General features: G+C 40.3%; 1 protein-coding gene across 4 annotated transcripts in view; it reads right to left on the minus strand.

Moving 5' to 3' along the window:
* The window catches only part of tab2 (TGF-beta activated kinase 1 (MAP3K7) binding protein 2), a 31,857-nt gene extending 22,729 nt beyond the window's left edge, over positions 1–9,128 (minus strand). For 3 of the 4 annotated variants that reach the window (XM_073051455.1, XM_073051452.1, XM_073051453.1), the window contains exons 1-2: positions 8,973–9,122; positions 4,142–4,216 (exon numbers count right to left, since the gene is read on the minus strand). The gene's annotated coding sequence lies outside the window, so the exon portion shown is untranslated. Of the gene's footprint in view, positions 1–4,141; positions 4,217–8,972 lie in introns of all 4 variants that reach the window. The other variant, XM_073051454.1, reaches the window with a different exon arrangement.
* Between the last annotated feature and the right edge of the window lie 4,663 nt (positions 9,129–13,791).

Raw genomic sequence — 13,791 nt, forward strand, 5'->3', positions numbered from 1 at the left:
TACGAGACTTAATTTAAAACTAGATGATCCTTCAGGACATATAGACACAATGAGCAAGAATACACATATATTCTTAGATTCTTCAAATGCCTGGCCTTGGATTATACTTTTACCTTGAAGATTGCTAACAATTTTTGGAACAGATTTTTTTTCTCTGAATTGTGAACAAAGTGCAAGAGTGGCATGCACATACTCCTTAAATAGAGTATTAGGCACAAATACACTGAAGGTTTAAAGTCATAGTTATTTTTACTTACGATAAAAATATAAATGTTTGCATATTTCCATTCTACATTTAACCCAAGCACTAATGTGATCAATGAAAAGTTAAGAGTAGGATATAAAGTCTATGTATATTTTCTGGTCCATCAATGAAGGTCAAAATGCTTTTGCCACAGATTTTTCTTTTACTCACAATGGGTAATGATTCAGTGACAATTTTTCAGTTCTGTAACTCATTCAAAAATTTATGGAATCCATCTCAGGCAAGATCATTTATCCTAAATAATAATAGCCAAGTTTAGTTGGCACATTTATACTTAGGAAGCATTAAGTAACACCACACAATTGATAGAATTAATTGCTAATAAGGTCACTTGATCCTCTTTGAATAAGCTATCTGCCAGTATATTCAATACATTTTCCAACATTTCAAACATGAAGTCAATTCCCTTCTGAAAGTTACTTAACAGCAGTTTATTACTCCCCCTCCCCAACTGCTTCATTCCAGTTGAAAAACTTCAACCTTTTTATTCCAATACCCAAGGGTTTGCAGTATGAAAGATTACAATGTCAATCTTCATTCAATTCAGAAAAGAGATTCCTTTGATTCTTGTGGACAGCAACTGATCAGGAAAAACCACAAAGGAAATAAAGTGTCAGCAAACATAAACTAGTAGCTCAAATTCCCCTGGCCTAGGCTTAGAATGGCCCTACAGTTGAAGGGACAATGTGAAAGAATCATACAATACCATGATTACTTTGACAGTGGACAACGAACAGGACATTTCCAATAGTGAGAGAGTCTGGGTCAGAAGGGACAGCCTCACACCAGAAGGGCATCCCTTTAGAAGGGAGATGAGGAAGAATTTCTTTAGCCAGAGGGTGGTGAATCTGTGGAATTTTGTGCCACAGCCAGCTATGGAGGCCAAGTCATTGGATATATTTAAAAAGGAGGTTGACAGGTTCTTGATTAGTAAGGGTGTTAAAGGTTATGAGAAGAACGGGGTTGAGAAGGAAAATAAATCAGCATGTGATCAAATGGAGAACAGACTTGATGTGCTGAATGGGCTATTTCTTTTCCTATATCTTGTCTTAGAGAAAAAAAAGGTGACAGCATTTGTCGTTAGTTGATCAAGGACCACAGACCTAACACTTTCACCAAAAAAAAACATGGGACACAAGCGGAAATGAGTGCAAGTAGAAGCTGGAATTTACCGCAGTGGAACAGAATCAATTAGTGCTTTCACCAGGTTAACTGGAAAGGTATTTGTGAAAAGCAATTTGCAGGGCTAAGTGGTCAAAAAAAAAACTTGCCAATATAATTGACAGGATTGTTCTGCCATAACAGGTATAAACTCAAAGTAAGTGGAAACCTCCTGTGCCATAACAACCTAGGATTTTATAAAAACTAAATTTAGTCACATTCAACTATCTCACAAAGAAAAATACTTTTACAAATAGCCATTTTGTAATTTTGTACGAATTGAAACAGAGCTAAAACCAAATGATCTGTGTTCCTCTCACTCTCATATTTTATATGAATGCCTCCCACAACTTACGGATTCCCCAAAGTACTTTCTGAAATGCAGTGACTGCAATAATTCAGGAAATGTGCCAGCCAATTTTGCCACATTTCATCGGGTCAGGAATATTATTTTGACTAGATAATCTTATTAGAACCAGTTTACTGATTGTAGACACAGGTTAGACCAAAAAAAAGTGCTTTCCACCAGATTAAGCATGGGAAAATTTGATGAAAAATTTAAAGTTTGGTATGGGCCCCCAAATCCTAAGGACTTTCTACAGGGGCACAATTGAGAGCCCCTGTATTCTCAACTAGCTGCATCACTGCCTGGTATGGGAACTGTATCTCCCTTAATCACAGGACTCTGCAGAGAATGGTGCGGACAGCCCAGCGCATCTGTAGTTGTGAACATCTCATGATTCAGGACATTTATAGACAGGTGTGTAAAAAGGGCCCATAGGATCACTGGGGTCTCAAGTCATCTGAATCACAATCCATTCCAGCTGCTACCATCCAGGAAGCGGTACCACAGCATAAAAGCCAGAATAAAAAGGCTCTGGAACAGCTTCTTCCACCAGGCCAGCAGACTGATGAATTCACGCTGATTTAAGTGTACTCTATATTACATTGACTGTTCTATTTATTATAAATTACTAATGACTGCATACGGCATATTTAGATGGAGACGTAACATAGGATTTTTACCCCTCATGTATGTGAAAGATGTAAGAAATAAAGTCAATTCAATTCAAAAAGCAACTTTCAATTCAAAAAGGTTGCTTTGAAATCATTTGGGGAATAAAAGCATACAGAAATACAGATATAAAACAAAGGAACATTCCTGAATGAGTCTTCCACTTGCTCTTAGAGAAGACCCAGCTGGGCAGAATGAAAAGCTGTGTACACTTCTATAAATCCGCAACTGACGATAACATCTTAGGAGAAAAAACTCAGCCTCAGGCTTTTGAGTGTCTGGTCTTGAGCTAGAAATACTGAAACTACACAAAAACATAGCTGTGTTTAATTCTGTTATTTAAAAATCTGTAATTAATTTGAGATCACTTATATCAAGCCTGTGGTCAGCAGGCTGAAAGGAAATATTCAATTTTGCACTTCCCCCACCAATTCAAACAGTTCACTTTTTCCCCATGTTAATTAACCATGAACAGATTACAATCACTTGGTCAACTGAAAGAATTTTTATACGATGAATCTACTTTAAAACCATGATCAATGCTTTAAGATTAAGGCTTTGTTGACTACTAAAAATGTGTTTACGATGACCAACTCATACTGGATATTTAAAATGTTAAATTAAATTATGTAGTTACCTTTCCAGTGTAGAGATTAGCTCTGGATGTCAGTAGTATTTCTGAGCAAATGAGAAGTAACCCCTTTTATTTTCTCCCCCAAACAAAAACAGTGAGAGGCCAGTTTACCATTAACTCTACCCTGTATCATTTTTCCAGTACCTTGGTTAATGTCAGGCCTCTCATTTACATCCTGCTTCTAATACAGTAACTGCTCCATCCCCAAAGCCAGAGGCTCCGTGTCTGGTGTGGGACTGAAAATACTACAAACTGCCAAAAGCTGGTATCTTGGAGGACATTGTTTCCTCCCAACAGATCATTTGTACTTTCAGGATATTCTTCACAGACGCCTTGAAAGAGGTAACCAGGTTCACACAACCTCAATCCCACAAATGCACCAAGAGTTTTTGTTTTTTCCCCCCAATATTTCCTATGCACAGTTTACATAATTGCTGCCTTTTGGGAACTGAAGCAAAGACGCTATATTAATAACATTAGGTATTTTACACCTTAAATGCAACTTGTCAGTTTCATGCTACTTTTTGCCACACTTGCAGTCACACTTAATAATCTACTGACCTTTTAACTGCCAGGAATTTGCACACAATCTAGCCTGATAATCCAGTGACGTATCCAAAGCTATGTGACATTTGGATTAAGCATTAAACTGGTATCTCATCTCCTTTTTCATGTAGGACCCCATGGTACTATTTCAACAATAACCAAAGAGCTCTCTCTGGAATGGTGCTAGTCTGTCAAACAACATCACCCAAGTCAGATGATCGAATCACTACAAGGTTATTAGTGGGAACTTGGTATGGATAAATTGATGGCTGCATTTCCCTGCTTTACAAAAGTCCAACACTTCAATTAAAAATAAAAATCTTAAATACTGCAAATGCTGAAAATCTGAAACTAAACAGTAGAGACTGGAAATACTCTGTCAAGCAGCACTGGTGGAAAACAAGTTAATTCGTCAGCTCGAACACCTTTCTCACTTTGTCTCTTGAGTATGCCAGCATTTCCTACTTAATAAGTATTTAACTAAATTTTAACATAAAGAATGTCTTTCTCCTTGACTTACCTCAGATTGGTTCATTCTTCTCTTATAACTGACTCCTCCTCCTCCCAACTGCATTGCCCAGATCCAGAAGATGGTCTGCACAGATGACCAATACATAACATTAATTGGAAAGAACATATTTATATAAAAATTATTAATAATTAATTCAACTTGCCCCTCACCCTTAACATCACTATACAAGCTCCAAAACTATTTTCTGACTAATCCTAAAATATATTCTTCACCAAATGGTTAAAAAATTACTTGTTCTGTTGAGCCTTTGAGGAAGAACACTCCTAACATTTTCAATGAGCCACTCACACTGGGAAAAAAACATAGCCCAAAATTGTTAACTATCAGGCTCTTCCCAGAGAAGACAGTGCTTCAACCAAAGTATTTCAAAACAAGATCATAAGAAATTCAGTTATGGTGCCAAAAAAAAGCAGCAAAACACAAATGTTAGTTAAAAGGGAACTAAATCCACATCAGAATTAAAAGTAAAGGCCTTTGACTGAGTACAAGACCACCACACAGGTGCCCTCCTGCTAAACAAGCTTTGTGTACTATCGTAGACTTTTCACCAAAATAGATAATCAGGTTCTAACCACAGCAACAGGATCACTTCAAACATTTCACTTCCCCTTTGCCCAAAGTTCTCCCATTCTATAATCTAATATCTGGGTTTTGTATGCATCACATATCCCATCTCACCTAAATATGATATCTGTGTATCCTTGTTCCAACAATCTTTACCAAGACCTTTAGAATGAATATCTTGTTCTACATTCTTCTACACATGGCTTTTAAAATCCTTTACATCACCTAAACTACAACATTCACTTTTAAAGGCAACTAGAGTTAAGGGATACTTAAAACAAGATTTAAAAAAATAAAGTCAAGTCAGAGGAAAATCCCACCAATAAGAATCAAGCTCTGTAGATCCAGTCAGTGTCTCAACTCTATCAAGAATGATGTAGGCAAAAGAGCAGATAAACACAGAGCTAATACACAACATATATAAACCATTACATAGAAAGGCTCTAAGAAAAACTGACAAACATGCAGAGGAACACATTAGCAGAAAAAGATTTATTGAGTTGGGGTAAGACTTCCATAAATGAAGGAGGAAATCCTTTTGTTGAAGATAGAATGGTTTAAATATTAAATGTATATTGTTACTGATGGATGATGGGATTGCACAAGTAGATCCAGAATTATTATGTGATTGTGGACAGTGGTTTTATTCACCGAAAGAGCAGTAGGACCAATACAGTAACCTAGTGGTTTCCACCCAGCTATCCTGAGGGAGATTTTTCTTCTACTTTATCTATTGCCAAACTATTGGAAACATATGGGATAAAATTATTTGCTAAACAAATAGCCAATCAACACAAATTTACAGACAGGATTGTCTGATCAACCTTCTAAAATTAACTGAATCAATAGAGGGATACATTAAGGAAATATAGTACACAATTTTCAAAAGTAGAAGTGAAGTATTTGTGTTTTTAAAAAAGCTTTTTTGGATAGATAGGATCAGATGAAATAGTAAAGATATTTGTAACTGAAATTAAAGGTGAGTAAAACAGGCAAAGGACAAATGGGTAGAGGAAGACACAATGAGTGGTACTCCATGGAAGTCTGTATTGGAAATTAACTATAATAAATACGATTTAAGAATGGAAGCAGTAGGGAAATTAGCTAATGAACAGAAATTGGGCTGTATAACAAATTGCAATGAAGATCAATCTAGACCCAAGGAGGACTGAGGCAAATGCAATTCCAAGTAGAAAAATATCAACAAATGCATTCTTTAAAAAAACAAGGAGAGTAATTATCATCATGATTAATGGATGAATGAATCAGTAAGATTTTAAACAGGGTTATGGAGGAACAGAGGGATCTTGGTGTAAAAATTAACTGATCTTAAATGATACCAATGCAGAAGCAGCAAAGACGATTCTTGGTATTGTGTCCAAATGTGAAGAAGCGTGCATGAAACTTCCATATTTGGTTCAGAACAGTTTGAGCATGACTATTAAAAGAAAAACTCTGAAGAAATGGTTCAGCAGGATGTTACCAGTAGTTTACAAACTAATAGATCTGAAAGGATTTTGTTTATTTTTGAGACCACCATGTTTGCCCATTTTTAATTGTCTCAAGAAGCTGGGATATGAAAGCTTACTTAATGAAGCTTAAGAACTCAATGGTACTCCTCTGGTTACCAAACTAACTAGGTATATTTTTCCATCTCATATCTATCAAAACAAGATTTGGAAATCAAAATAATCTTAGCCACTTCAACCAAGTAGAGCAGGGATAGAACATAGAACATTACAGCATAGTACAGGCCTTTCATCCCACAACGTTCAAGATCAATTTAACCATTCCCTCCTCCCATGTAGGTACTTTGGGCTGACTGAAGAACCTATTGTATTTTGCTGTTTTAAAAAAAAACAGGTCTTCAGCATTTGCAGTATTTTGATTTTAAGAAAACTGGCAAAGGAAACTGGAGGGGGATTTGTGGGGGCGAGGTGAATTTGCTTAGTGACCTGCACTGCCTGAAAACTGGAAGCAAATTCAATAGCAACTTCCAAAGATAACATTAAAAAGAAAATTTGCATCCATGTGCCTATCTTAGAGTTTCTTAAATGCCCGTAATGTATCCACCTCTACCTGACCAGACATTCACAATTAAAGAATAGAGATACTTCTCATGATTACAGCAGATTCTTTGTCAGTACTGGTCTGAATCAACTGTGTTAAGAAATAACAGAGTCAAAGGGAAAATTAGCTGTTGGGGGGGGGGGGGGGGGAAGGTTGAAGAAAAAAAATGTGGATGTTGAACTCACTGCTACAAACTATGGTCAAAGCAGAGCCAGCACAGATACTAAAATATTTAACCCTCAACCAACTCTGATAAAAAAAAAGATTATTGGACTATATTTCTGACATTTTAAAATGTGATCTATACTAAACATACTCTATTGCTCCATCCTCCATATCAGAGCAATAGTACTCGATTGACTGCAAACCACTAAGATTTTCTGCAAGAGGTATAAACTTTTATCTGTAAGTACTACCAGATGTCTGAGAAAAAGTAACAAAATTAACATACATTGGAACAAGTTATACTCAATATGCAAGCTGGTACTGTTGATAGGCATCTAAAACAATATCACCAAATTCAAAGGATAGCTTGTCAACTCCAATTCTGAAGTTCATTAGCCCAAAACATTATTTCTTGCTCCACGGTTGCTGCCTGACCAAAGTACGTACAGGATTTTGCTTTTTTTAAAATTTCAGGTCTTTAGCATTTGCAGTACTTTGCTTTTAAGAAAACTAGCAAAGGAAATGGAGGGTGGGGGGGGGGGGGGAGGGAAAGAAAAGGAGAATTTGGTTAGTGACCTGCACTGCCTGAAAACTGGAAACAAATTCAATTGTGACTTCCAGAGAAACTTTAAGGAAAATTTTCCGATTCAGATTACAGGTCAAAGGAAAAGAGTTTGGTTTATTGAATAGCTCTACATAAAAAAAAACAAAGCTGGGTCCTTACAATTCTATTATTTGATTTTGATCAGAATGGCAAATAACAAGCTTTCAGAGCTCAATCTGTGGGACCTAAAAGAAATCAAAGGTTAGGGTTCACCCATGATGCACTGGTGAAGTTGACCACCATGCTATTTACACAAATGGAATCAAATTATTGGGACGTGGATTTGTGAATTTAACTGAAATCAACTCCAACAAATCTCAATTATACAGTGCCAAATTTTCCTCTCATGGCTTCAATACTCAGCCAAGCTGATCTGACCTGCATAGGCAGCAAGTTATTGAAACTGTCATGAACAGAGTTTGCAACCTTACATTCTTTGTCACGACATTAATCTAATGTGGCTCCAATTATGTGCAGATCACATCTGACTATCCTGAGGGGATAATCTGACAACTCATCCTGGCAGCTGACAATGTTCATTATCTCAATGGACAAACAGCAACACAGCATACAAACTAAGCACGTGAGTCACTCAGAGACATTAAGGAGAGCCCAATACAAGATCAGTACTGCAGGTACATTCTACCCACTAGCAAGGACCCCAGCCATACCACTGATTCTTAACAGTCTGGATCATATTAAGCTACTTAGGACCAAGCAGTCAAACTACAGATACCATGACCATAAAATGGAATCACACTTAAACACAACACCATAATTATAAAGGGCAGGCCACTCAAGACCCTGACCCACACTCAGAGATAAACCCATGTAAGAAATCTCACAGAAGACTAGTGATTCAAGCACTGTGAAGATGGACAGGAAGGGTCACTTTATCCACAATAACTTACTCCAGTAAAGGCAGTGGGCTAGTAAGGTTGCCAGGGCCTGGGGATCCGAGCTGCACCTCCAGGGACAAGGTCCTGGGAGCTGGTCCACACTACCAGGGCCCTTGAAACTTGACGATCAGGCCACACAGCTAGGATCCTGACATTTAGGCTGCACTGCCACGGTTAGGGTGACCTATTTTCTACCAAGGATCTGGCACCCGGAGCCCAGGCCGCACAACCAGGGTTCTGACACCCACATCGCACCTATCCTGGGTAAATGGGGGGCCCCTGGACGTGGTAATGAAGCGGTCTGCCCCGAACCGACTGGTCCTGGAATCCGCTTGGGTTGTCAGCACTGTGAGCCCGCAGCCTCAGGGGGGGGGGCGGGGCTGGCATGACGGGAGCCCGGGAGAAAGGGGGGAGCCGGTGAGGACCGGGCCGCTGGTCCCGGGCCCCGCCATCAGCCGGGTGCGATGTACGCCCACGCCAAGTGATCCTTCGCTTCATTCTCCCTACCCCCGCTTACCGTCGCCGCTCCTCCCTTCTCCCTCTGTCTCTCCCCAGACGGAAGCGCCCCGGCTCCACCCACCCGGCCGGATCGCTCTCAGGGGCGGCCGTCACCCAGCCAAGCGAAACCAAAATACCAGCACAACATGGCGGGGGCCTGACGGCGGAACTCGCGAGAGCCGCCTTTACCCTCGCGAGAACCGCCTGGGTCTCGCGGCGTCCCGGCCGAAGGGCGGGAGGGGCTCGAGCGAGCGGACGGATAGAGCCGCCTTTGCGGCTCGGTTTATACCCGTTAATGCGCTTCGTAAATCTGTGATAATGTTGCAAAGGTGACAAAGTGCCAGGGCGATGTTATTTTTATCATTTAACAGATACTTAAAGGGTGCAAATAAGTTTTTAATTCGTTGGCTGGACTGTGATTCTTAATGCAAACGATTTTCTGTCTGTATTCGTAACAGCGTTGAGCGCCTTCAGTAAAACAGAGAGATATTGGAGCAGCTATCGTGTATTTTATTTTGCCACTTCTAGTGGGGATCCCGGGTGTGAAGGCAAGCGTGCCCTATTTTCTCTCTGATTTCCCTACAAAATGCACTTCCCCGGCCACAACTCGCAATTTGCAGTCGCTGCTGACTCAAATGGAAACCTACCTTGCAGCCGTTGTCTCAGCTTGAACAGTCAGGAAATCGGAGTCTGCAGAAGTCAGGCTCCGCCCAGGCTATGCCCCGCCAACTGCAATGTTGTGGCGGCGGCAGCGGTTCGGTGCTGGCCTTTGGGAGGCGTGAGGAAGGCAGCTGGGGGAGGGAAAGAGTGCAGGCTGGAAGAAAGGATGAGGAGAATGCAGCCGAGAGATAGGATCGAACCCAGCTCGAATGGAGCTGGGAGGCAGCAAAGCTCTATCACGCTCCAATGAGGGTTTGAGTAGCCCACATAATATATCAGAGTGCGATGGGAATTTTTAAGATATAATTCTCCAGTATGGGCATTGTCCTGCAATAACTGATTCCTAGGAAAATCCCAAGCCATGATTCCAATTGGCACTAGATATCACGTGTCAGAGGCCAGATTCGGCCCAGGGCTGATTTACCAACTAAGTGAAGCTCTTCCAATTAAGAATTTACAGTGAGGGCTGGAAAAGTCCCTCATGAGGTAGAATAAGTTCCACTCGTCACAAATCCCACGACACCCAATTATAATGGAAAGGATGCAGTTGAAACTTCATTCAGCTCTGCTGGAGGGGTGTTAGAATGGAAGGGAAGTTTAATTGGAAATAGACATTAAAAGCAAAAGTGGTTGAAACACTTTCAAAGGCAGGAGGAAATTCAAACTATTAGGCTATTGGTGGCTCCCAGGAGAACACCCACATTAGTTTCCTGCTATTATTTCCCCTATAGCTTTGCTACTTAACCCTCTCACATAGACATCAACTCCCCTTTAATTCCTACTCAAAGGGTTAATTTACTGTAGCCAAAGAGCCTACAGGCCTGTCGGAGATGTGTGAGGTAACTAGAGCATTGGGCAGAAACCCATAGGAAGAATGCAAGCTCCATGCACGAGGCACAGAAGGTTACAATCAAAACTGGGTCTCTTGAGGCAGCACACTAACTTGCTACCTTATTTCCTTAAAAAAAAGAGCTGGGAGAATGGATGGGAGATGGTGTAAGGGTTACTGTGGGCTTATTTGCCTCTAAGTTATCTTCAGAAATGGAGTTGATGAAGTTTGACATGGGAAAAGTTTGGGGTGAACCATGTTAAGCCCAGAGGAGGGTAGAAATTGGCAGCAACATTGATATGAGACATTCCATTCATTGGGTAACTGGAAAAGTTGCTGATGGGATCAAGTAGACCAAAGAATATTCCACATATCCTACAAGGACAAGCATTTCAAAAACATAGTCGCGTAGTGGTTAGTGTGACACTATTATTGCTGTAAAGAGTTTGTCAGTTCTTCCTGTGTGCATGTGAGCTTCCTCCCAAAGACATACCAGATAATACATTGATTGGTCATTGTGAATTTTCCTGTGATTAGGCTAGGGTTAATAGGTGGATTGCCAGGTAGTGTGGCCTGTTCTGCGCTGTATCTAAATAAAATGAATAGGTAAACATATGGGTTGCCAAAGCAACACTTTTTAATTTGGACGAGGTCAATGAAGCCAAAATAGAAGTCATTCATTGTGAGAATGCAATCAACCAGATCGAAGAAGGTAAGGGACAGGATGGGCTTCCATTTCAAAGGTGATCTGGAAGTACCTATATATCATTCCCGATACAAGGGATGAAGATGCAGAGGCATAGAAGGTCCCTGCTGGAAATGAGAACTGGAACACTTAAAATGCAAGAGGGCTTTAGAGTTGCTGTGAAGGTACAGATGGTAAGAGACAGGAAAAGCAGAGAAATAAGACAGGATGTAACAATTTACATTTGGCAAGGACTGATGGAAACGGTGGGTCTACCAAGAGAACTAGCATGGCACTGAGCATTGATTTCAGGGAGCAACATGTTTAGGCTGGTGGATGGGCTGTTAATCAAGAGGCATTTATCATTGTTGGAGTTGAAAGACAAGTGGAAAATATTAGAAACTGCTTGTTAACGTTGGTGGATTCAGCTGCTGATCTTGCATGTTTCGGATGTAATTGGCTTGGCATGCCATGGCAGGGTAGTGCCACGCTATTACAGCTTGGGGCATCAAATGAAATGAAGTCAGAAATTTGTCTCCACCCAGGTGAACAGCAAAATACTATAGGATACAAAGATAAGTGAGGAGGAGATAATAAGGTTAATCCCTTGTGTTGTAACCACAACTATCACATGCATCTTTTGCAATTGGGTCGGCTTGGTCAGTGGTACTGCTGAGCCACTCTTGGTCATGGACATTGCAATCCTTGACTTGCGGTGCAGTCTATCCCCAGTGCTTCTTCCAAAGGCCGCTTCACATGATTGATCACCGAAAGGAAGATAATGTGGAGACCATGGCTGGCCTGATGTCATGAGACTTTATGAGGACTACAGTTAGTGCTGGGCCTTCCACAGCCATTCCCTTTGTTTTACTGGTGGAAAAGAGCATGCTGTCTGTCAGGTATGATTCCACTGTCTGTGGGACAGCTGTGCACATTTAGGCAATTGTGAGTGCAGTTTGCAAGGTCACTTGGTAACATTGCCCTACCCAAAACAGTTAATACCGGACAGTCCACCTGTTATCCTATTCTAATGAACGTGGTTATCACTACAAAACTCCCTGATTTGCTTGGGCAATTCAGAGATGGTGAAGAGTCCATCACATTGCTGTGGCCCAGGATCTGAATATTTTCTCTGCCAACTGCGATTAGTGAACCATATGGATTTTATGAAAATCTGTTTTGTTTCATGGTCTCCATGACTGAGACTGTGATTTTCCAGTTAATACCAGAGTGAAGTATGGATGTAATTTTGTAATGGCTGTGGTGAGATCTGAACTCTTTAGTCCAGTTATCTGAAATGGGGAACTCAGACACTGTGCCACCGGCGTGTTTGCTGAACCACACCAGTGTTTTCTTTGTCTTAATTTCAGGCTTCCAGCATCTGTTTTTATGTTGTGGGGACAAGCATGCGACAGTCTCTAATAAATTCAATATGACATTCAGGGGAAAATTTACTCAGAAAGTGCCAAAAAGGCAGAACTCCAAGCCACGATAAATACCTTGACGTATTCAGCATCTTGTGTACTTAGTGTGAAGCCAGACTAATGCAAGAAAGAGAGAGGAATTATTAATTAATTATAATTGACATGGGATTAGATGAGGCAAGATTAACAAGAGCATAAACAACAAGAGTGTACTAATTGGACCAAATAGTGTGTTTTTATGTTCTGTGTATTTAATGGAGGTAATTAATGACAAGCAGCTATTTAGTTTATAACTAAAAAGTTTCCACTGGTATTTATGATGGTCTTGAATAGACAGAGTGAAAAGTGTTGGAAGCAAACTCAGAAGTAACAAAAATGAATATTCTTATCTGGAAAAAATGCAGGGCTATAGGGAAAGAACAACATATTGAGACTAATTAGCATGCAACTGCATTTTAAAGAGCAAGCATGAATGAACATGTAAATATCTTTATGTGCAATTCATTGATCAGGCTGAAACCATTCCTCCTTATTGAATCCTATATACATTCAGAAGGCTTCATATTATTTACTTGCAGAATGTCACTGCCAACACTAACATCTGTTGTCATTCCCCAAAATGCCCTGAACTTTTACACAGTTAAGAGGCAACCACATTATGATCCATTCAGATAAAGGATCCAACACAACTGTTACGAAGAAAAGCATATGCATTAAACTTGAAATGATTGTGAGAGATGATGTCCCCTTCATGAAGACAGTCATTCAAGCAATGTAAGTGTTACTGCATTCAAGTATCAGTTGCATTGTGTCCTGAAACTTAAGTACCACAACTGGGCCACAGCTTTATTAAAGAGATGGATGGTAATAGATTGTTGGTGGGCATAGACATGCAGAATTGAAATTTTATGTAAGCAATAGAAGTGCTAAATTTTGGTGGGAGAACCAGTAGGAATTAAATTGTGCTGGTTAAAGCACTGCACACATACACCAATCTTTGTAAGGTTGTTCAGTGGTGAATCAAATAGTACTGGTGCCTTGCAGCTCCAGCCACATAGGTTCAAATCTGACTTCTGATGCTCTGTGTGGAGTTTGCACGTTCTCCAAGACTGCGTGGGTTTTCTCCAGCAGTGTTGATTTGCTGCCCTTCAAAGCCATGACAGCTAGTAGGTAAATTGTCCCTAGTAGGTACAGGGTAGCTGAGTGGAAGAGGTGATGGGAGAATAAAAACAGGATTGGT

This window comes from Hemitrygon akajei, chromosome 7 (assembly GCF_048418815.1).
Source record: "Hemitrygon akajei chromosome 7, sHemAka1.3, whole genome shotgun sequence".
Taxonomy (NCBI): Eukaryota; Metazoa; Chordata; class Chondrichthyes; order Myliobatiformes; family Dasyatidae; genus Hemitrygon; species Hemitrygon akajei.